We start from the raw sequence: 26,847 nt of genomic DNA, 5'->3' as shown, positions 1-26,847 counted from the left end.
ACCTCTAGGTACAATGATTTTTAATACAGAATATAAAAATATGTAAATCATGTCATCAAAAAACAATATGAAGAGTGAGTAAAAGGGTATATTTATGTAGGTTATAGAAGTGAATTTGCTATCCGCTTAAAATAGACTGTTATAACTATAAAATGTTTCCTTTAAGCTTTATGGTAACCAAAAAACAAAGCCTATAGTAGATACACAAAAAAATAAAGAGAAAGGCCTCAAAGCATATACTACAATCATAAAGTCAAAAAGAAAGTCAGTGAGAAAGAACAGGAATAAATGAACCACAAAATAGAAGACACCTAAACAATAAAAATAGTAAGTCTTTATCAATTTATTTACATGTAAATCAATTAAATTATCTAGTCAAAAGACATAGAGTAACTGGATAAAAGCAAAGCAATTTTCAACTGTATACTGACTACAAAGAGACTCATCTCAGCTTGAAGGACATACATAGGCTGAAAGTAAAGGGATATAGAAAGATATCCCACATAAATGGAAACCAAAAGTGAGTAGGGATAGCTATACTTACATAAGACAAATAGGCTTTAAGATAAAAGTGTAGCAAGAAGCAAAGGTAACTATATAATGATAAAGGGGTCAATTAATCAAGATGGCATAATAATTATATAGATGTGCACCCAACACTGGAATACCTAAATATAAAAGCAAATATTAGCAGAACTAAAGAGTGATTAGAAGGAATACAATAATTACAGGAGACTTCAATACTCTACTTTCAAGAATGAGTTGATATCCAGGCATAAAAGCCATAAAGAAACATTGAACTTAAATTTCACTTTAGACCAAACAGACTTAAAAGACATACACAGAACATTTCATCTAACAGCAGCAAAATACAGTTTTCTCAAGAACACATGGAACATTGTCTATGAAAAGTCACACAGTAGTCTATAAAACAAATCTAGACAAATTTAAGAAGATTGAAATCATATTAAGCATTTTTCAACATGTTATGAATTAGAATTCTATGGCAGAAAGAAAACTCATAAATATGTGTAAATTAAACAACACACTCCTGAATAACAAATGTGTTGAAGAGAAATAAAAAAAAAAACCTCTTGATGAAAACGAAAACACTACATACAAAAAATGCATTAAAAAGCAATCGTAAAAAAGAAATTTATAGCAATAAATTGCTATGTTAAAAAAAAGAAAGATCTCAGATAAGCAAAATAACTTTACTCCTAAAGGTACTAGAAAAAGAAAAAAAAACAGAACTATGTCAGCCAAAGTTAATGGATGGAAGAAAATAACAAAGATCAGAGTAGAAATAAATGAAATCATGACTTGGAAAACAATAGAACAAATAAACAAAAGTAAAGTTAGTTTTTTAAAAATAGATAAACAAAATTAACAAACCTTTCATTATACTAAACAAGAAAAAAAGGCAAAGGCTCAGATACAATCAGAAATGAAATGTAGACATTATATTTGATACCAGAAAAACACAAAAGATTATAAGAAAATACTATGAACAATTATTTGGCAACAAATGGGATGACCTAGAGGAAATAAATACATTCCTAGAAACATAGAACCTTCCAAAACACAATTATTAAGAAATACAAAAACTTGAATAAACTAATACTAGTTGAGGAGATTGAATCAGTATTAAAGTGTCTCACATCATAATAAAGGCCTAAGACCTATGACTTCTACCTGACATTTACAGAATAATTCATACCAACCTTTCTAACTCTTCTAAAAAACTGAAGCAGAAAGAGCACTTTCAAACTCATTTTAAGATGCCAGTGTGATGTTGATAACAAAGTCAGACAAGGACACTACAAGAAAACTACAGTCTAATATCCCTGATGAACAAAAATTCAAAAATTCTCAATGAAATACTCACAAACTGAATTCAGGAGGCCATTAAGAGGATCACATGCTATAGTTAAGTTGAGTTTAACCATAAGATGCAATGATGGTTCAACATACACAAATCAAGAAATTAGAGCAACTACGTGAACAGAATGAAGGTTAAAAGTCATATGATAATCTCCATAGATGCTGAAAAGGCATTTGACAAAATTCAATATTCTTTCCTGATAAAAATTCTCAACAAATAATGTTTTGAGAAGATGTATCTCAACACAATATGGAACATGTATCACAAGCCCACAGCTAACATAATACTCGATAGTGAACAGCTGAAAGCTTTTCCTCTAGGATGAGGAACAAAGAAAAGTACTCACTCTTGCCACATCTATACAAAATACTACTGAAAGACCTAGCCAGAGCAATTAGGTAAGAAAAAGGAATTAAAGGCATACAACTCAGAAAAAAATGAAGAAAAATATATTTGTTTTCAGATGACATAATTTTATATATGGAAATCCCTAATGGCATTACCTAAGAATAATTTGAACCAATAAATTAATTCAGTAAATTTGCAGGACACAAAATCACCATACAATTATCGATTGTGTATCTATGCATCAACAACCAACTATCTAAAACATAATTATGAAAAAATCCCATCAACGATAGCATAAAAAAAAATACTTTGGTATTGCTATAGTTTGGATGTTTGTTAATTGAAACCTCATGTTGAAATGTGATTCTCAGTGTTGAAGGTGAGGCACAATGGGAGGTATTTAGGTAACGAAGGCAGATCCCTCAGGAATGGCTTAGTAATATCCTCCTAGTAATGAGTGAGTTCTTATTCTATTAGTTCCCATAAGAGTTGGCTGCTAGAAACCAAACAATCCCATTGAAAAGTGGGCTAAGGACATGAATAGACAATTCTCAGAAGAAGATATATAAATGGCCAACAAACATATGAAAAAATGGTCAACATCACTAATGATCAGGGAAATGCAAATCAAAACCACAATGCGATGCCACCTCACCCCCACAAGAGTGGTCATAATCAAAAAATCAAAAAACAGTAGATGTTGGCATGGATGCAGTAAACAGGGGACTCTTCTACACTGCTGGTGGGAACATAAACTAGTATAGCTGCTATGGAAAACTGTGGAGATTCCTTAACAACCATTTGATCCAGCAATCCCATTACTGGGTATCTACCCAGAGGAAAAGAAGTCATTATTCAAAAAAGATACTTGCACGTGCTTGTTTATAGCAGCACCATTCACAACTGCACAATATGGAACCAACCCAAGTGCCCATCAATCATCTGCTACTAAACACCAATCAACGAGTGTTAGAGAATAAAGGATAGGAAAATGGAGGATAGTGTTAGAGAATAGAGGATAGTGATCTATGTATATATACATATGTACACAATGGAATAATACACAGCAAAATAAAGGAATGAATTAACCGAATTTTCAGTGACCTAGATGAGATTAGAGACTTTTATTCTAAGTGAAGTAACTCAGGAATGGAAAACCAAACATCGTATATTCTCACTGATACGTGGGAGCTAAGCTATGAGAAGACAAAGGCATAAGAATCATCCAATAGACTTTGGAGACTTGAGGAGAAGAGCAGGAGAGGGGTGAGGGATAAAAGACTACAAATATGGTACAGTGTATACGGCTTGGGTGATGAGTGCACCAAAATCTCACAAATCACCTCTAAAAAACTTACGTTTGTAACCAAGCACCACCTGCACAACAATAACTTATGGAAAAATAAAAACAGCACAAAAGAAAGAGCCTGGAACCTGACCCTCTCTCTCTTACTTCCTCTCTCACAATGTGATCTCTACACATGCCAACTCTCCTTAACCTTCCACCACAAATGAATGCAGCCTGAAGCTTTCACCAGAAGCAGATCCTGGTGCCATGCTTTTTGTATAGCCTGTAGCCAAATAAATCTCTTTTCTTTATAAATTGGGTAAGACCTCAAAAGCACAGGCAACAAAAACAAATTTATAAATAAATTTATAAAAATAAATTTATAAATTTTCTTTATAAATTATTTCTTTAAAGCAAAAGAAAATGGACTAAGATAAGTATAAATTTAACCAAAAAGGTGAAAGTTATGTATACTGAAAATTGTTACTCTTAGTTTAACTGATTTAATCTTCTTACTGGTTACTGATTCTGTGATATCAGTTGTGATGTGTCCTCTTTCATTCAGATTTTATTTATTTCAGTCTTTTGGCAAGACCTAGACTCCAATGTCACTTTTTCAAATGCCTCATATCTTGATACTATCATCTTGGGGTTTAAGTTCCAAAATATGGATTTTAGAGTGCCACATACATTCAAATCATAGAGTATGTGGAATTTAACAAAAAGGTGAACTCATAAAAACAGAGAGTAGAATGATGGTTATCTAAAATTAATGATACTATACTTCAGATTCAGGAGGCTCACAGAACACCAAGTAGTACAAATTTATTTAAAATTTTATAGCTAGACATATAATATTCTTAATAAATTTGAAAGATAACTTTTTTAAAAGAAGCAATGGTGACATTGTAAAAAATGACATTTGACATGGCATTTATTGGTGAAATATGTTGAATCATCAACCAGGATAGACAAGCTGTTAATTTTCAGTTTATTATCCAAATTTTCTTCAGTATCACATAATATGTCATTAATATGTTGACCTATTACACTATTTGAGAAACAACTTTTCAACTTATCCTACTGCATCTCATTCAACATTTTAGTCATTATAATTTTGTATGGTGACATTATTAGTTTCATACCAATAATGTGCCTGTTTGTTATCTTGGTGATAAATTCTGCTACTAAATGCCTTATATTTTGTACCTTTTTATTTAATTTGGTTTTTTTTTCAAAAACAGGAACGTCATTGTGCTTGTTTAAATAGTAAAACAGCCCCTTAAGAAAACATGAACAGACCAATAATGAGTAATGAGATCAAAGCAGTAACTAACTTTCATATCAAAGAAAAGTTCAGAATCTGATGGCTTCACAGCTGAATTCTACCAAACATTTTAAAAAGAATAAATACTATTTCTACTTACACTATTACTAAAACATGAAAGAGCAGGCACTATTTTTAAACTCATTCTATGAAGCTAGCATCATCCTGATACCAAAATCAGACATGGATAAAACAAAGAAAGAGAGCACAGGCCAATGTCCTTGATGAGCATAGATGCAAACATCCCAACAAAATGCCAGAAAACTGAATACAGCTGGGCGCAGTGGCTCAAGCCTGTAATCCCAGCACTTTGGGAGGCCGAGACGGGCGGATCACAAGGTCAGGAGATCGAGACCATCCTGGCTAACATGGTGAAACCCCGTCTCCACTAAAAATACAAAAAACTAGCCGGGAGAGGTGGCGGGCGCCTGTAGTCCCAGCTACTCCGGAGGCTGAGGCAGGAGAATGGCGTGAACCCGGGAGGCGGAGCTTGCAGTGAGCTGAGACCCGGCCACTGCACTCCAGCCTGGGCGACAGAGCGAGAATCCGTCTCAAAAAAAATAAAAAATAAAATAAAATAAAATAAATAAATAAAAACTGAATACAACAATATATTGAATTTAACAACACGTTCACCATGATCAAGTGGATTCATTCCAAGGATGCGAAAATGTTTCAACAAAGGCAAATCAATAAATGCAACATTTCACATTAACAGAATCAAGGGAAAAAAATCATATCATTTCAATAAATACTGAAAGAGCATTTTACAAAATTTAACATTCATTCATGACAAAAAGTCTCAATAAACTGGGTACAGAAGGAAAAAACTCAAAAACAAAACAAAACAAATAAAGGCCATGAATGACAAATCCACAGCTAAGATCATATGGGGAAAATTGGAAACCTTTTCTCTAAGATCTGGGACAAAAGAAAGATGCTCACTCTTACTCAGCTTGGTACTGGAAGTCCTAACCAGATCAATTAGGAATAAGAAAAAAATAAAAATCCAGTTTGAACAGAAAGAACTGGAATTATCCTTGTTAACATATAGCGTGATGTTATATTTAGAAAAACCTAAAGATTCCATAAAAAAACACACCCTGTTATAACTGATAGACAAATTCAGTAAAGTTGCAGGATACAAAATCAACATAACAGAATAGGCAGCATTTATATATGCCAACAGCTAACAATCTGAAAAAGTATTCAAGAAAGCAATCCAATTTGTAATAGCTACAGAAAAAATAACTAAAAATAAATTTAACAAAAGAAGTGAAAAATCCCTACAAGGAATATTCAAAACACTGATGTAAGAAATTAAGGAGGGCACACAAAATATGCGATGATATCCATGCTTATGAATTGGAAGCTTTAATAGTTAAAATGACAATAATACTCAAAGTTACTTACAAATTCAGTGCAAATCCTAACAAAATACCAGTGATTCTTCACAGAAATATAAAAAGCAATCATAAAATTCATATGGAACCACAAAAGACCGGGAATAACCAAAGCAATCCTCAGCAAAAAGAACAAAGCTGAAGACATCATGCTACTTGACTTCAAAATATGCTTCAAAGCCATTGTAATTCAGGCAGCATGGTGCTGGAATAAAAACAGGCACATAGACCAATGACACAGAACAGAGGACCTAGAGATAAATTCACACATTTTCAACCAATTTGTTTTTGATAAAGGCACCAAAAACATACATTGTGGAAAAGACAGTCCCTACAATAAATGGTGCTGGGAAAACTGGATAAATGTATGTAGATGTATGGAGCTAGACCCTATCTCTCATCATATAAAAATCTAATCAAAATTCATTAAAGCCTTAATTCTAAGGCTTGAAACTATGAAACTACCAGAATAAAACATTTAGGAAACACTTTAGGGCATCCGTTTGGGCAAAGATTTTTGGGTAAGACCTCAAAAGCACAGGCAACAAAAACAAAAATACACAAATGAGATTACATCAAGATAATGTGTTGCCAAGGGTATAATCAACAAAGTGAAGAGACAACTCAGAGTGGGAGAAAATATTTATGAACTATCATCTGACGATGGTTTAATAACCAGCATATTTAAGGAACTGAAACAACTCAACAGCAGAAAAATAAATAATCCAATTAAAAATGGACAAAAGATCTGAACATTCATTTCTCAAAAGAAGACATACAAATTACTAAAAGTTATATGAACAAATGCTCTATATCACTAATCACCAGGGAAATGCAAATCAAAACCACACTGAGATATTATCTTACCTTTTTTAGAATAGCTAATATTAAAAAGATGAAAAACTAACTGATGCTGGTGAGGATATGGAGAAAATACAACTCTTGTGCACTGTTGGTGGGAATGTAAGTTAGTACATTAGTACACAGTGACTCTTATGGAAAACGGTATGAAGATTTCTTACAAAGCTAAAAATAGAAGTTTTATATGATCTAGCAATCCTGCTACTGGATACTTATCCAAAGGAAATGAAATCAGTGCATAAAAAAGATACTTGCCCCCACATGTTTATTGCATCACTATTGTGTTCATCAACAGATGAATGAACAAAAAAAGTGTTATATATACAAAACTGAATATAACTTAGCCATAAAAAGGAATACATGTCTGTCATTTGCAGCAAGGAGGTTAAGCGAAGTAAGCCTGGCACAGAAAGACACATACATACCATGTGTTCTTACTCATATGTGGAAGCTAAAAATGTGGATCTTTGTAGAAAGTTGATTGGTGGTTAACAGGCTGAGAAGGGTGAGAGAAAAGGGAGAAGAAGAGTTGTTGGTCAATAGATACAAAGATAGAATTACATAGAAGAAATAAAGCCTATCGTTTGGTAGTATAGTAAATGGGCAACTATAGTTAACATACCTCCCCTTCAGAAAAAATATAATTTGTTGCATAGTCAAAATGCTGGAGGCAGGGTACTGGGATGTTCGCAACATAAGGAAGGTATGATTGTTTAGGGAAATGAATGTCTCAATTGCCCTCGTTTGATCATTACATATTGCATGCATATATCAAAATACCACATATGTCCCAGAAATATATACAACTATTATGCATCAATTCTAAAAAAGAAATAAGCACTTTTAATTGTCAAATGCCTGTGACTTGTGGTTGAGTGTGATTTCTACTCTTCCAGAGTCATGTTGCATTTGTATGTTGTTTCTCACATACAGCACATAATGGAATAGTATAATTTGTATTATCATCCCTTCTCATGCAATATCCATTCATAAATTGCTTTCGCTATGAACATGTTATTTTTAATGTATGTCCCTTGTATCACTAGTGCAGTGAAATGACTCAGAAGATTTTAATTCTTCATAACTAATTTTCTTTTTTTTTTTTTTTTTTTTGAGACGGAGTCTCGCTCTGTCACCCAGGCTGGAGTGCAGTGGTTGGATCTCTGCTCACTGCAAGCTCCACCTCCTGGGTTCACGTCATTCTCCTGCCTCAGCCTCCCGAGTAGCTGGGACTACAGGCGCCTGCCACGTCGCCCGGCTGGTTTTTGTATTTTTTAGTAGAGACGGGATTTCACCATGTTAGCCAGGATGGTCTCGATCTCCTGACCTCGTGATCCGCCCGTCTCGGCCTCCCAAAGTGCTGGGATTACAGGCTTGAGCCACCGCGCCCGGCCATAACTAATTTTCTAAATAATAACTTTATTAGGATATAATTCACATCCCATAAAATTCAACACTTTATACACATCAGTGATTTTTAGTGCACTCAAGCAGTTGCTCAATTATTCATTATCAAATTTATCATATTTGTCCTTAGGGCAAAAATGAAATATTTTTTCTCGTATCACAACATGTATGTAAAACTAACCTAACTGGACCATCAGACATATTTTAAAATACGTGTTCTAATAAAATATAAAAAACAATACTGTTTAAAAAAGCAAAAATTAGTATTAACATATAATATTAATTAATTTAATATAATATTAAAAATATAAAATCTTGACAAAATGATTTACTTCTGACACGCATAAACTAAGGTTTGGAACATTAAGGACAGTAAAGTAGATGGGAGAAGATAATAATAAGCAGCAAATACAACTTGCTACTTTAAAATTAGTATTTCCCATGACTTTTCACATACACTGAGACAACCTGTTTGTTTGCATAAGAGGAGATTAGGAAAGTAATTTATGAAAGAAAAACTGAGGCCAATAGTCTTCCATTCTCCCTTAGTGCATTACAGTGCTCACCTTTCCATTATATCTATAATTACATCCATATTTCATTAAAATCTGAGAATAAACTCAAGCAACTGACTGCTTTCTACTTTAGACTGTCCTGGAGGACTGAAAAACCTCTAAAACACTGCTGATGAGGTCTCTCAGTAACTGTCATCACTGCAAGTGCCAGTATCACACAGCATGTGATGATAAATGAAAAATCTATATATTTTTGCAATTGCCACCTTTTGATGAACCACTGCCGCCATCTCACCGAACTTTAGGTTTCCATGTAACACAGTTGAGTGGCAAGCACTAGAGATGTAGGAGTAAATTTGGTGTTCTTTGCCTAGGTCTCTTTACATGTATAAAGGATGTTCTTTGCAGGCTTCTGTTTCTGATTGATTTTCTACATTCACTCTCTCCTTCTTCTGTCACTGTCAACTTCCTTGACATTTTTCCTCCATCCTTAAGCATTATCTTAAAAGTCTGAAATGATTACTTAAACAGCTAAGATGAGTTACCAGTGCTGGACTTGGTATAACCATTAGAATTCTTGATGATTAGTTTTATTAATGGTATTGTTAATGTAACAATATTCACTGGAAAATGGGATAATTTGTAAAGCATGATGGCAGCTCTTTCATCAGATATCATATTAGAATGTGCTTATGGTTAATCAGTACCTTATAATGATTAGGTTGAGAAACTTTAAATATTAGAAATGTATACTTTCTCTTGGCAGATTTTATGAAATGTCTACTTAGCGGTCTGCACTATTTTAAGCCCTTGAATGTATAGTTATGACTAGGAGACTACTCTTGAGTTCCTTCTCTCAAGGATATTTCATTCAAAAATGCAGGAAAATCCACATAGTATTTTCTTTTATTGAGAAATGTCCCTTCTTAGGTCCTGAATTGAGGTCTTCATGTTTTACTTTCTTCTTTATAGCAAGCAAAGGGATGCATCCTGTTTCCTTTTCTTATTAGATATCACAACAATTCTAGACCTTTCTGTTAAATCTAACTGCAGAAAGGAATGCAATCGCTCTTCACTGGTCCTTTCCCTGTGACATTAATTTAAGTATTCAAGAGTCATTAAATTTTGGAATTTTGGTAGTATTTGGTATGGAAGAGAAGACAGTACACTTGATTTATCAGTAAGATAACACTGGTTGCTTTAACAAATAAACTCCAAGACCTTAGTGCCTTCTTTCTTGCTCAAATAAGGAATAGAAGAGTAGCCCCTGAGGATGGATGCCTTTCTTCCGAGGGCTGAATCAGATACTCAAACTCTTTTCACGTAGTGGCTTTACGATTTACAACATTTTGACTTCCAACATAAGTGTGTTTTTCTATACCAATCTGGCACAAAGGAAAACAATATGAAGCATCCTGTATAAGAGGATTTTAGAAATCAGGTTTGTAAATGATACACATAACTTCTGCTCACATTCTATCATCTAGGACTTAGTCTATGGCCATACCTGCTGGGATGATTAATTTATGTGTCATCTTGAGTAGGACATGGGTGCCAGATTAAACATTTCTGGATTTGTCTGTGATAATATTTCCAGGTGAGATTAGCATTTGAATGTATAAATTTAGTAAAAGTAGATTGCCCTCCCCAATGTTGGTGGGCATCATTCAATCCACTGAAGGCCTGAATGAAAGGAAAGGTAAAGGAAGAAGAAATTTGTGCCTTTTTGTCCTGCCTCACTGCTTGATCTGGGACATTCATCTCATCTTCCCTTGGATTAGGGCTTATATCATCAATTTTTAGACTGACAGTCTAAAAATGTCCTGGGTCTCTTGCTTGCAGGAGTAGATCCTGGGACTTCTCAGCCTCCGTAATCATGTAAGCCAATTCTTCATAATAAATCTCCTTTTATTATATACATATCCCTTTGTTTCTGTTTCTCTGAAGAACCCTGACTAATACATCTACTTTCAAGAGAGGCGAGATTCAGGAAATTTCTAAGACTATTTATAGTAGCTGATTGATGATTAATACTTGCACATTTCTATAGCTATGAATCTTCTTAAATAATCTCTATGATATCAGTGATTTTGTTTGTCTGGTTATACCACTCAACACATAAAGGTACTCAGTAAATTAATGAATAAGTTAATTAAAAAAGAACTAATAGACAATTGATTTTCTTTTGACTCATGTGAACAGCTGACCTTTCTGCTAGTTGACATTCAATAGAATTATGAATCACATAAAATTTAGATTTGAATTTTTCCACTTATTCTAAGAGAGAATAGCATTTAAAGAAATAAGTGAAAAATGAAATGAAAAATAAGCCTTAATTGTATATCTACCAGATACTGGTTTTTTTTTTTTTTTTTTTTTTTTTTTTTTTTCTGATGGAGTTTCACTCTTGTTGCCCAGGCTGGAGCGCAATGGTGTGATTTCGGCTCACTGCAATTTCTGCCTCCCGGGTTCAAGTAATTCTCCTTTCTCAGTCTCCCAAGTAGCTGGGATTACAGGCATGCGCCACCACACCCGGCTAATTTTGTATTTTTAGTAGAGATAGGGTTTCGCCACGTTGGTCAGGTTGGCTTTGAACTCCTGACTTCAGGTGATCCACCCGCCTCGTCCTTCCAAAGTGCTGAGATTACAGATGTGAGTCACCACATCCAGCACATACTTGTATTTCTTTAACCTCTTCCACATAAGTGTTAAAGGAGAAAGAGGAAATCTAACAAAATCTTTACACAGAAACTGGAAACATACTATGTGCCAAGAGAATTAAAATATGATGAATATGATGCCCATCAACAAGGAGAAATTCCTATGATTGTTTGTTGCAGTGACTTTTTTCTTTTTTACCAAGGTTAACCCTCTAAAACAAACAAACAAACAAACAAACAAAATAAAAACTTTGTTTGAAGACTTTTATAACCTCTGCTGTTCCCTGCAACCCCAAAACTGGAAAAACATCTTGGATCCAAATTTTCAGCCAGTGCATTGAAGTGAAACTTACAATATTTTACTCCTAACACTGTCAAGGCCAAGTTGCTAGCTGACCATGGACACAGCCCTTAGTGCACCCTACATACTAGAAGAAATGCTCTTATATCTAAAAATAGTTACATATTCTCTTAATTGCCAGTAATAAGGTAGATGGTTTAGAAGGGCCAAACTGAAAAAGCTGTTGTGACACAGAATATTTTTACATGTAAAAATTTAAAAGACATCTTTATAACCAAATAATGTATGCAACACACATCACTGATTCCTCCTGTCATTCTGACTTTTATTGCTAAGGTATGTTGAAAATGCAGTGAGCATTAGGGATGAGGTAGAGAAGGAGGCAAAATTTAAGAATGGGGATCAGGAGAGTGTGAAACTCACAGATGGTCTGTACATCACTTATGGAACCTACCACTACTACTGCTAAAGGCTGTGTGGTGTCACTCAGTGGCCTGCCTGAATGGCCTGCCTGAAGCCTATTGCTGCCATGACTGATGAACCTTTCTGCTCCAGCAGCAGGGCCATGGAATGCCAATGTGCTTCCCCTAGGTGCCTGAGGACCAGTTTGCATGACATGCCTGGACCCAGCAAAGCCACTTCATAGCCTAGAAAAACAGCTACAGCCTATGCAGATAACATTGACGTTGATTACATCAGAAGAAGTCATACAAAGACTGTAATAGTGCACTTACCAGAATCAAAGCCAAAGCACTCTGCCCCACAGACACTATAAATGCATCTCCAGAAAAAAATATTTTCCTGAGAAAGGAAAGAAGTGACTGTTAAACCAGAGTCACAGATATCAAAGTAGAAACACAGGACAGGTAAAACAGCAAGGAAACATGATGCCTCCAATGAAACACAATAATTCTTCACTAACAGACCTTAAAGAAAAGGAAACCTAAAAAAAATCTTGAAAAGGAATTCAAAATAATGATTTTAAGAAAACTCAGTGAGACATAAGAGAACACAGATAGAAGATACAAATAAATCAGAAAAAAAAACATTTCTCATGATGTAAATGAGAAATTCAACAAAGAGATAGCTATCACAAAAAATTCAACAAAGAGATAGCTATCATAAAATATTCAACAAAGAAATAGCTCTCATACTAGCTATCTGGCATGTAGGGCATGCTACAGGCTGTGTCCATGGTCAGCTAGCATGTTGAGAGTGTTCACAGTATAATGCTGTAAGTTTCACTTCAATGCACTGATTAGAAATTTGGATCAAGATGAGTCTCCAGTTTTGGGGTTGCAGCAACCTCTAACATTCTTTAGGAGAGACCATATTTCAGAAATCTTGCACTGAAGAGTTTAATGAATGAAATAAAAAATACAATCTAAAGCTTCAACAATAGATTGGTCCAGCAGATTAAATAATATCTGAACTTGAAGACAGGTCTTTTGAAACAAACTCAGAAAAAAAGAACATAAAACCATAAAGTCTACTTAGTATATGAGAAAATATTAAGTGAACAAATATTCACATTTCCTTAATTCTAAAAGGAGAAAAGATGAAAAAGAGCATAGAAAACCTATGTAGTGAAATTGGAGCTGCAAAGTTCCCAAATTTGGGAAGATATAGACATCTGGATACACGAGGCCTAAATATCCCCAAATATAGTCAGATCCAGAAGGTGTTTACCAAAGTGCATTATAGTATAATGGTCAAAAGTCAAAGAATCAAAAGATAATTCTAAAAACAGCAAAAGTGTCAAGTTACATGTAAGAGGATCCCCATAGCACTAAAAATGGATTTCCCAGCAGAAATATTTCAGGTAAGAAAGGATGAAATGGTATATTTATTGTGTTGAAAGAAAATACTTGTTATCTAATAATACTATACCAAGCAAAGTTATACTAAAGTAATGAAGGAATAATAAATTACTTTTCAGACAAACAAAGACTAAGAGAGTTCATCACTTGACTGATTATATAAAAAACATATAAAATAATCCTACATTTGGAAGAGAAAGGACAATATCTAGAATCACGAAAATGCTCAAAATATAAAATTCACTATTAGAACAGATAAAAAATGAGAAAGATAAAGGAATCAAGCCTTATCACTAGAGAAAACCACCAAACCATAGAGATGAACAATAAGAAAGAAAGAAACAAAAGGTATATCAAACAATCAGAAAACAATTAACCAAATGGCCAGAGAAAGTTCTAACTTATCAATAAGAAAATTGAATATAAATAATAAAGATTCTCAAATTAAAAAGATAGACTGGCTGAATTTTTTTAAATCTACCTACAAATAATACCCAACAACACCCAAAAGCATGCAACACTGCAGCATCCAGATATAGCAAATATTATTAGCACTAAAGAGAAAGATAGACCCTAACAGAACAATTACTGTGAACATTTGCATGCCACTTAACAGCATTTAACTGAACATATAGATTTTAAAAAATCAGCAAAGAAACACTGGACTTAAACTGCACTATGGAAAAAATGGATTTAACAAACATTTATAGAACATTTTATCCAACAGCTATAGAATTAACATTCTTCTCAGCAGAACATAGAACATTATTTGGGAGAGACTATATTTTAGGTTATACAATAAGTCTTCACACATTTAAAATCATCAAAGTTACATTTAGTATCTTTTAGATCACAATCAAGTAAAACTAGAAATCAATAACAAGAGGAACTTTAGAAACCATGAAAATACATTGAAATTAAACAACATGCCCCTGAATGACCAACAGGTCTATAAAGAAATTAAGAAAAAAAATTAAAAATTTTCTTGAAACAAATTTAAATGAAAACAGCATATCAAAACCGGTGGGTTAAAATAGCAAGTTCTAAGAAGGAAGGTTATAGCAATAAAGGCCTACATCAAAAAAGTAGACATGTTTTGGCCAGGCACAACGGTTCCTGCCTGTAATCCCACAGCTTTGGGAGGCTGAAATTGTAGGATCATTTGAGGACAAGAGTTTGATACCAGCCTGGACAATATAATGAGACCCCATTTCTAAATTATTCATATATATATATTAGTTGGGCATAGTGTTGTGATGGTGTGTTCCTATAGTCCCAGCTTGTCAGGAGGCTGAGGTAGAAGTATGGCAAAAGCTCAGGAGTTCAAGGCTATAGGGAGCTATGATTGTACCACTGCTCTCCAGCCTGGGCAACAGAACAAGATTCTGTCAAAATAAATAAATAAATAAATAAATAAATAGATTTTAGATAAAAAAACCTAATGATGCTCCTCAAGGAACTAGATAAGCAAGAACAAACCAAACCAAAAATTAGTAGAAGGAAGGAAATAGTAAGGATCAGAGCAGAATTAAATGAAATAGAGACAAAAAGAATAAAAAATATCAATGAAACAAAAAGTTGCTTTTTTTAAGAAAAATAAACAAAAGTAGCAAACCATTAACTAGACTAAAAAAAAAGATTACCAAAATAAATAAACTCAGAAAAGAAAAAGTATATATAATAACTGACACCACAGCTATATAAATGATAATTAGAGACTATTACAAACAACTGTACACCAAACAGATGTGAAAGCCTAGAGTAAATGGATAAATTCCTGGACACACATCATTTACCAAGATTGAACCAGAAACAAATAGCAAAACTGAACAAATTAATAATCAGTAATGAGATTGAATGAGTAATGAAAAGTCCCCCAATAAAGTAAACCACAGTACTGGATGACTTTACTGCTGAATTCTACCAGACTTTGAAATGAAAACTAATACCAATTCTTACTAAAGTATCCCAAAAAACTGAAGAGGAGGGGGGAGTTTTCCCAAACTTGATCTACAAGGCCAGCATTACCCTGATACCAAAACCAGACAAAGAAACAACAACAAAATAAAACTACAGAACAGTATCCCTGATATAGACCCTCAACAAAACACTAGCAAATCAAATCCAACAGCACATAAAAAATATAACACACCACAATTAAGTGGGATTCATATGAGGGTGTAAGAATGGTTCAATATATACAAATCAATGAATGTGATATAACGTATCAATTAAATAAAGAACAAAAATCATGTAATTGTCTCAGTAGATGTGGAAAAAGTATTTGACAAATTCAACGTCCCTTCATGATAAAAACACTCAACCAATTAGGCATAGAGGAAACATACGTCAACACTATAAAAGTCAAATATGACAAACCCACATATAACTCATAATGAACAGTAAAATGGTGAAAGCCTTTGTTCTAAGAAATGTAACAAGAAAAGGATGCCCACTTTCACTACTTTTATTCAACATAGTACTAGAAGTCTTAGCCTGAGCAATTAGGCAAGAGAAAAAAAAAAATAAAACACATACAAATTGGAAAAGAGGAAGTCAAATTTTCTGTCTTTGCTGACAACATGCTCTTATGTAAAGAAAACCTACAGAGTCCACTATAAACACTTACTACTGATATATGAATTCAGTAAAACTGCCAGTTAAAAAAGTTAAAATACAAAATTCATTTGCATGCTTATCACTCACAATGAGCTATCTAAAAAAGAGATCAATAAAGCAATCCTATTTAGAAGAGTGACACAAAATATCTAGGAATAAATTTAATCAAGAAGATGAACTCTCTCCACAATAAAAATATAAAAGATTGATGAAAGAAATTGAAAATGCAAAAAGAATGGAAAGACTTCTCATGCATGTGAATTGGGAACATTAATATTGTTAAAAAGATTTAACTGTCCACAGCAATCTACAAGATTAATGTAATCCTTACAAATCTACCAATAACATTTTTCACAGATGTAGAAAAAAAGCAATTCTAAAATTTATGTGGTAACACAAAAGACCCCAAAAAGCCAATTAAACCCCAAACAGTAAAAATAGAGGCATCACATCACATCACATCTTCAAAATACACTACAAATCTACAATAAACAAATTAGCATGGCATTGGTATAAAAAAAGATGCGTAGACCAAAAGAACAGAATCGAAAACCCAGAAATAAGTCTACATATTTACAGCCAAGTGAGGTCAAGAACATACACTAGGGAAAGGACACCAAAGATGACCCCATAGAACGGTATTTTGCAGAGATTACCATTTGTCTCTATGTAAATAATCTCATTAGTTATAGTCCATACAGTAAGAAAACCACAAGGTTCAGGTTAGAATATAAGACTGCCCTACAAATTACGCAAAAGAAATATGGAGGAGACCTGTGTATTATAACACCCAAATCTAATCATATCTCACAATAATGTCCCTCTCTTCTGTCTTACTGGAGAAGTGCCTATGGATTAAAGTGTGTTCTGCATGAGAAGGACTGCTCCTGTTTTAACCTCTGCTGTTCTCCAGAGATTATGAAAACCGTAAATCCTTCCACATTTACACATACCACCCCTTCTCATTTTACTTCCACATCTACTTCTGCCAAGCCCATACAGGCATATACTAAAGCTCCAGAAATTAAAACCATCATCTGGGCCCCAGTTCACCAAAATAGCTCAATTTTTTTCATATTCTAGGCTGAGATTGGTGTCCACTTCCTCAAATCACTAAACTATTGGGTCTTCCACATGACAGGAACTTATTATTCCCTAGGGTGACAGTCTACCACACTGATTTGGCATAGTTACCACTGTTACAAGACTTCAAACTTCTCATTCAGCTTTAAGATTAGGAGAGACATCTTGTCTCTCACTCAGTTCCACCCAATTCTTTACAATCCAATATCTTCTACATTTGAACAAAGATAAAATAGTAGTCCTCAGAAATTGCCTTGCACTAATAGCAGCATGGCACAGCCATCCTTTGACCACATGGCTGGCCAGCTAGTATATTTGGATTCAGCAACCTTACCATAGGTATTTATTGCCTTGGTAGTGACTATATTAAATTTCTTTTTTTCCCCAAACCTAGTCCCTCTTAACCTTACTATGAGGAAGATAATGATGATAAAGAGTGGTAGATGAAGCTAGATAGTAGCACTGTTTGGCATCTGGGTTAATACATTGAAGGCAGCTCTTTCAGGAATTTTTCTTCCGGAAATAATATGGAGCTGTAGGAAGGAAGGAAATTAACAACAAATCCTGACCTTTTGGTCTGAAAAAATTGATAAAAAGGTGGCAACATTTACTGAATTGTAAGACAATACAAAGTAGGGATTTTTTTTATTTGTGTTTTTGTCAAATACAATATAATTAAGACTTATCTTTTGGATCTGTTAATGTTGAGTAGCTTTTTAGACATCCAAATGGAAATGTTGAGGAAGTAGTTAATGCTATTGCTCTAGATAACAGGAGATAACTCAGAGCTGTAATTTTCGATTCTTTGCCATATGGGTTCCCTTTAAACCACTGGACTTGGTGAGATTATCTAGAGTGGTAATTTGGGGGAAAAAAAAAGTAGAGAATGAAGAAGTAAATACTGTGGGAGGAAACACTAACAACATGAACTAGAAGGAAATGACCAATGAGGTAAATGAAAAACAAGAAGACTATAATATCCTGAAAGCCAACTGAGGAGCTGAGAGTATTCACTGTATCAAGTTAAGCGTAAATATCAAGAAGTATAATTAACATTTCCAGCTAGACATCTCTCAACATGCTGGTCAGAAAACATTTATGCACAATTCAGCATGTTAACACTTTTTAACATTACAAAGGACTCTGTCTGCTATCACAACAACTTGTGAATTATAGTATCCATTTTTTTCAAAGCTCTGGATATTACTAAGACATTTGCCTGTCCAAAGTCCCTGATTTCACATATTTCCTAGGTACAAAGTTCTTATAATTCACAAGTATTTTATCATACACATCTGTAAAACTGTTTTCCTAGTTGTCTCCTTTCCAAAACATATTTGTTATGCTAAAAATAAACCAGTTTCAAGGCATGTTCAAACACAAGGAATAAAATCTTCTACCAGATGTGATTCTACCATGAAATGTTTGAAAATCAGTTTGGGCAATATTATTAAGCATCTTGAATTTCAGGAAGAGGTTTTGGAAATGTTTATTTTTTATAAATTTTGAGTTTCTGAGAAATTATTCTGGCAGTGAAGGCAGGCTAAATTAGAGAAATAAGACATTAGAGACAAGGGAGTTGGCTATTTGATTATTACACATTAAAAAAACTGAAAATCTAATGTGGGCTCAAAGAACAGAAATGATATACAGGGGAAGATATACAGCTAGGACTTGAAAATGCAGGACCAAGATTCAGTGGGGTACTTGGAAATAGAGGAATATATTGAAGTTTCACAGGCAGACAGGAAGTGATTGAAATATTGAAGTTAGTAAAAAGAAAGAAGAGAAACGAGAAAGAAGATAATAAAAGATGAGTATCAGATTTCATAATGTCTATATTTATGGGTTAGAGGAAAAAGAAGAGTTATTTAAAAGACTGAAAAGAATGGGATAAAAAACAGTGCAGAGAGAAGGTAATATTGTTAAAGGAAAATATATTTTCATATTTGACTGTTTTGGAGGCAAAGGAAGACATAGGTGTATTTGTAGCCTACAACAGAATGACCTTATACACTTATTGTCCAAACTGGGACATTTTTGAGAGTGAAAAGAGATACCAAATAATAACCATGCTAATTGATTTACAACAGCCATAAAATAGTACTTTCCCCAGACTGCTGGATATAACAGTCACTCTGAATAAGAGGAGACAGCTAGGGGACAATTACAGACTATATCCTTGCTAACAGGAGAGTAGGCATTTGGTAAACTCAGACAAGAGAGGAGAAATGAAATCAAGCGCATAAGCAGAGTAGTTAGCTTTGATAAGAAATGGGGAGTGTTCTTTCTAAACATCAATAGGAAAGTTAGAGTAGCAACACGATGGCCCAGAGGCATTTTTAAATGGAAAGAGGGCACTAAAGGATTTATCTTTAGAGTGCCTCAGTCATTTCAGTACAGTAGCTGGAAGGTCACCTAATGAAAGTAAAACGTACCATTGGGGATTTGAAGACTGCAGAAAGCTTTTCAAAGGCCCACTGTTGGACACAGTGGAGGAAGTCAATATACAGTAAATGCAAAGATCACCAAGCAGAATCAAGATCCCACGCACTTTTGTGACATTCCAAAAGGATAAACGTATCTCATAATAATAGCTACCATCTAGTGAATATTTACTGTATGCTGTACTCTAACATGCCCACATTCCATTAGTGACCTTATTTTAATCTCAAAACAATCCTGTGAGAGAGGTGTTATTATTTCTCCATTTTACAAAAGTGGATACTGAGGCACAGAGTGATTAAGTAGTAAGCTATCCAAGGTCACACAGCTAAGATGTGAAGAGCCATGGTTTAAATTTAGCCAACCTGGCTTCAGAGATGAGGGTCTTGACCACTGAGTACACTGCTTCTCAAGGTTAATGTTAACTGTGTTTTGAGTCATAATACAGATTTTAGAGTGGCATTCATCCTTAGAAGCAAGTAAAATGGTTTTGCAAGATCATACACATATCCAAGGGAAGCCACATAGAAAGCATTGCCCAGTGTGAGTGTTTCTTCCTGGCTACATTTGTTGAATCTCCACCATGATCTGAAATGATGCTGTCATTTGATGCCAAATGGGCGGTAGTCGATCTGTCACAGGAAAGTTTATACTATGTTGGCCTATCGTTCTACAGATAAAAAGATGATTTGAGTCTGTAGGGTATCATTTACTAGTGTGGTATTTCCAGCATTTCAAAGAATATCAATCAGAAATCCCTGAAACCTGAAATGTGTTTTCCTGAAGTGAGAAAGCTAGTACAATAATTCTTAAATCCTTTGTTGTTGTAGAGAAAATTTCTATGGGTTTCATCATAAAAAATATTTTATACTACAGCTACCAAGAAACCCTATCAATCTAAGATCTAACATTAGTTTTTTATGGTTTGGTTGCTAGGTAATAAACACATACTGAAAAACGCAGTTTGAGGGGGAAAATGCCTCAATAAAGAGAATTCCCCTAAGGCTTGGGTGACAATCTCAACTAATATTGTACATCTAAAAAATTCAGGCACAGGGATTTCTAAGAAAATTACAAATCGCAGCACAGCTTTCCAGGAAAGGTAATTTTTAGGATCTCTACATTTCTTTATTCCAATACCTCATTCAGTATTTGGTCTATAGCCCAAAGCACGTGTTCAGTAATTATTCAATAAATCATTCTGTGATTGAATACATATTTTTTTGTTTTAATTTTGTGAGTTCAATACTGTATGTGGAAGATACATGGACTACTTAAATGAACATAATTTTTGTAGTAAATGATGTTCTATTTTCAGAAATATTACTTTTCCCCACTAAAATTTATAGATTTATGAACAGTTGATGAGATTATATGTATTTATTTGATGTGTGCATATGAAAATGGTAACTTTGCATATATATTGTTACTCAGTCATCTAATATTCAGGGTGATTTGATACCTCTTAATTACTTTCTAGAAAAATAATACCTATAGGCCAAATTTAAAAATAAAACATGAAAACCTACGTCACTTATAGAAGAGATCATTGGTGAAATATAGAACAGGGGTCACAGAATCAAATATCTAAAGGTTTTTGGAAGTAATATAATAAGTGAAAGGGTTTGGTGAGGGATGGGGTAGGGGACAAATTTTCAATGGCAAAGGCTGCTGAGGATGTGGAGTGACAAGGATGGTATTCATTGGCGTTGGGAATGAAAATTACACTTTAGAAAAGTTTGGTGGTTTCTTCTAAAGCTAAAAATAGACTTACCATATGATCCTATAATTGAGTTTCTTGGTATTTACCCAAGTGAGTTGAAAAGTTACGTTCAGAAGAAAAAAAAAAAAAAAAAAAAAAAAAAACGCTGACATGAATGTTTATAACAGTTTCCTTCATAATTGTCGAAACTTGGAAGCAAACAAGATGTCTTCCAATAGGTGAGTGGATAAACAAAATATGGTACACCTGTATACTGAAATATTATGCAGTGATGAAATGAACTACAAATCACAAAAAGAGACTGAGGACACTTAAATACATATTGCTAAGTGAGAGAAGCCAATTTGAAAAGCCTATTTACTGTATGATTCCAACTATATAACAGTCTGGAAATGGTAAAACTATGAAGACAATAAAAGGATCAGTGACTTTGGGGGAGGGAGAGAGAGATGAATTGGCGGAGCATAGGGCATTTTTAAGACAGTGAAACTATTCTGTGTGATGTTAAATTAACATTAATAATGTTAATGTGTAATGTCTGTATAATCTACTGTAATGGCAGGTACATGTCATTATACATTTATCAAAATCCATAAAATGTACAACACAAAGAGTGAACCAGAATATGAGCTGTGGACTTTAGTTAATAATAATATATCAGTTAATCAGTTGTAACAAATGCACCACACTAATGCAAGATGTTAGTAACATTGACAAGCCAGGAAGGGAATGGTTGAGGGAGGATAGGAAGTATATACTGTACTTTTTGCTCAGTTTTTCTGTAAATCTTAAACTGCTTTAAAAAAGACTATTATTTTTTTAAGGGTGATAGTCAAGCAAAAATTTGCATCAGGTTAAGGATGAAGCTCTCAAATATATACAATTGCCATATTAAGAATAATTGTTTTCCAGGTAAAGAAAATTTGTTTCCTAAATCAAGAAAATATATTTCATGAAGCTGTGCCACATTATCCTAATATATGAGGTAGACAATAAAATATTCATGTGTTATATTGAAATAACACATGGAATTTCTGAAGTAAAAGGTATTTACTAATAATTTATTGAAGTATTTATTTTATAGCCTGGTATATCAGATTGGAAAAATATAATAGTAGCTCATATACAAGTGATTTTATTGGTTAAACTTTATTATTCTTAAAAAAGTAAAACTCATTACCATTTTTACAGGAATGTTTCTGAGAGAAAAAATCTTAATTTGGATATCACACATAACATAATTTGCATTTTGCTTATAAAGATGGATAACATACTGTAAGTGATTTATTTTTAAATTGTAATTAATAAAAAAGATATAGGCATTCTCATATTTGTTTATAATGTTAATTGACTAAATATAACTTCATGGATAGTATGAAATTTAACTATAGTTTACTAAATATAGTAATGTAAGTAAATACAGTTTATTAAATATATTATTTAAATATATATTTAACATGTATATGTGTATACATTATGGAAAACAATGTTCTGTATAATGTATACTAATTAATCTATGTTCCATCAATACTGAATTTATTGAGAGTTTTTAGCATGAAGGGCTGTTGACTTTTGTCAAAGGCCTTTTCTGCATCTATTGAGATAATCATGTGGTTTTTGTCTTTGGTTTTGTTTATATGCTGGATTACGTTTATTGATTTGCGTATGTTGAACCAGCCTTGCATCCCAGGGATGAAGCCCACTTGATCATGGTGGATAAGCTTTTAGATGTCCTGCTGGAATTGGTTTGCCAGTATTTTATTGAGGATTTCTGCATCAATGTTCATCAGGGTATTGGTCTAAAATTCTCTTTTTTTGTTGTATCTCTGTCAGACTTTGGTATCAGGATGATGTTGGCCTCATAAAATGAGTTAGGGAGGATTCCCTCTTTTTCTATTGATTGAAGTAGTTTCAGAAGGAATGGTACCAACTCCTCCTTGTACCTCTGGTAGAATTCGGCTGTGAATCCGTCTGGTCCTGGACTTTTTTTGGTTGGTAGGCTGTTAATTATTGCCTCAATTTCAGAGCCTGCTATTGGTCTATTCAGGGATTCAACTTCTTCCTGGTTTAGTCTTGGGAGAGTGTAAGTGTCCAGGAAATTATCCATTTCTTTTAGGTTTTCTAGTTTATTTGTGTAGAAGTGTTTTTAGTATTCTCTGATGGTGCTTTGTATTTCTGTGGGGTCAGTGGTGATATCCCCCTTATCATTTTTTATTGCATCTATTTGATTCTTCTCTCTTTTCTTCTTTATTAGTCTTGCTAGCAGTCTACCAATTTTGTTGATCTTTTCAAAAAACCACCTCCTGGATTCACTGATTTTTTGGAGGGCTTTTTGTGTCTCTATCACCTTCACTTCTGCTCTGATCTTAGTTATTTCTTGCTTTCTGCTAGCTTTTGAATGTGTTTGCTCTTGCTTCTCTAGTTCTTTTAATTGTGATGTTAGGGCGTCAATTTTAGATCTTTCCTGCTTTCTCTTGTGGGCATTTAGTGCTATAAATTTCCCTCTACACGCTGCTTTAAATGTGTCCCAGAGATTCTGGTATGTTGTATCTTTGTTCTCATTGGTTTCAAAGAACATCTTTATTTCTGCCTTCATTTCGTTATGTACCCAGTAGTCATTTAGGAGCAGTTTGTTCAGTTTCCATGTCGTTGAGCGGTTTTGATTGAGTTTCTTAGTCCTGAGTTCTAGTTTGATTGCACTGTGGTCTGAGAGACAGTTTGTTATAATTCCTGTTCTTGTACATTTGCTGAGGAGTGCTTTACTTCCGACTATGTGATCAGTTTTGGAATAAGTGCGATGTGGTACTGAGAAGAATGTATATTCTGTTGATTTGAGGTGGAGAATTCTGTAGATGTCTATTAGGTCCGCTTGGTGCAGAGATGAGTTCAATTCCTGGATATCCTTGTTAATTTTCTGTCTCGTTGATCTGTCTAATGTTGACAATGGGGTGTTACAGTCTCCCATTATTATTGTTTGGGAGACTAAGTCTCTTTGGAAGTCTCTAAGGACTTGCTTTATGAATCTGGGAGCTCCTGTATTGGATGCATGTATATTTAGGATAGTTAGCTCTTCCTGTTGAATTGATCCCTTTGTAATGGCCTTCTTTGTCTCTTTTGATCTTTGATGGTTTAAAGTCTGTTTTATCAGAGATTGCAACTCCTGCTTTTTTTTGTTTTCCATTTGCTTGGTAGATCTTCCTCCATCCCTTTATTTTGAGCCTATGTGTGTCTCTGCATGTGAGATGGGTCTCCTGAATACAGCAGACTGATGGGTCTTGACTCTTTATCCAGTTTGCTAATCTGTGTCTTTTAATTGGACCATTTAGTCCATTTACATTTAAGGTTAATCTTGTTATGTGTGAATTTGATACTGTCATTATGATATTAGCTGGTTATTTTGCTCGCTAGTCGATTCACTTTCTTCCTAGCATCGATGGACTTTACATTTTGACATGTTTTTGCAAGGGCTGGTACCTGTTGTTCCTTTCCATGTTTAGTGCTTCCTTCAGGATCTCTTGTAGGGCAGGCCTGGTGGTGACAAAAATCTCTAAGCATTTGCTTGTCTGTAAAGGATTTTATTTCTCCTTCACTTATGAAACTTAGTTTGACTGGATATGAAATTCTGGGTTGAAAATTCTTGTCTTTAAGAATGTTGAATATTGGCCCCCACTCTCTTCTGGCTTGGAGAGTTTCTGCCGAGAGATTTGCTGTTAGTCTGATGGGCTTCCTTTTGTGTGTAACCTGACCTTTCTCTCTGGCTGCCCTTAACATTTTTTCCTTCATTTCAACTTTGGTGAATGTGACAATTATGTGTCTTGGAGTTGCTCTTCTTGAGGAGTATCTTTGTGGCATTCTCTGTATTTCCTGAATTTGAATGTTGGCCTGCCTTACCAGGTTGGGGAAGTTCTCCTGGATGATATCCTGCAGAGTGTTTTCCAACTTGGTTCCATTTTCCCCATCACTTTCAGGCACACCAATCAGACGTAGATTTGGTGTTTTTCATAATCCCATATTTCTTGGAGGCTTTGTTCATTCCTTTTTACTCTTTTTTCTTTACCGTTCTCTTCTCACTTCATTTCATTCTTTTGATCTTCAATCGCTGATACTCTTTCTTCCAGTTGATCTAGTCGGTTACTGAAGCTTGTGCTTTTGTCATGTAGTTCTCATGTTATGGTTTTCATCTCTATCAGTTCTTTTAAGGTCTTCTCTGAATTGATTATTCTAGTTATCCATTCATCCATTCTTTTTTCAAGATTTTTAGTTTCTTTGTGGTTGTTACTTAGTTCCTCCTTTAGCTCTGAGAAGTTTGATCGACTGACGCCTTCCTCTCTCAACTCATCAAAGTCATTCTCCATCCAACTTTGCTCCATTACTGGCGATCAGCTGCATTCCTTTGGAGGGGGAGATGTGCTCTGATTTTTTGAATTTCCAGCTTTTCTGCACTGCTTTTCCCCCATCTTTGTGATTTTATCTGCCTTTGGTCTTTGATGATGGTGACGTACTGATGGGGTTTTGGTGTGGGTGTCCTTTCTGTTTGTTAGTTTTTCTTCTAACAGTCAGGACCCTCAGCTGTAGGTCTGTTGGAGTTTGCTTGAGATTCACTCCAGATCCTGTTTGCCTGGGTATCAGCAGCGGAGGCTGCAGAAGATAGAATATTGCTGAACAGTGAGTGTTGCTGTCTGATTCTTGCCCTGGAAGCTTCATCTTAGGAGTGTACCCCACCATGTGAGGTGTGAGGTGTCGGTCTGCACCTAGTGGGGGATGTCTCCCAGTTAGGCTACTCAGGGGTCATGTACCCACTTGAGCAGGCAGTCTGTCCATTCTCAGATCTCAACCTCCGTTCTGGGAGATCCACTGCTCTCTTCAAAGCTGTCAGACAGGGGCGTTTACCTCTGCTGAGGTTTCTGCTGCTTTTTGACTGTCCCCAGAGGAGGAGTCTACAGAGGCAGGCCAGCCTCCTGGAGCTGTGGTGGGCTCCATCCAATTCCAGCTTCCAGGCAGCTTTGTTTACTAACTTAAACCTCAGCAATGGTGGGCGCCCCTCCCCCAGCCTTGCTGCTGCCTTGCAGTTAGATTTCAGACTGCTGTACTAGCAATGAGGGAGGCTCCATGGGCATGGGACCCTCTGGGCCAAGTGTCGGATATAATCTCCTGGTGTGCTG

The sequence above is a fragment of the Macaca nemestrina genome, chromosome 3 (genome assembly GCF_043159975.1).
Source record: "Macaca nemestrina isolate mMacNem1 chromosome 3, mMacNem.hap1, whole genome shotgun sequence".
NCBI classification, from domain to species: Eukaryota; Metazoa; Chordata; class Mammalia; order Primates; family Cercopithecidae; genus Macaca; species Macaca nemestrina.
Note: the sequence above shows the minus strand (reverse complement) of the source record.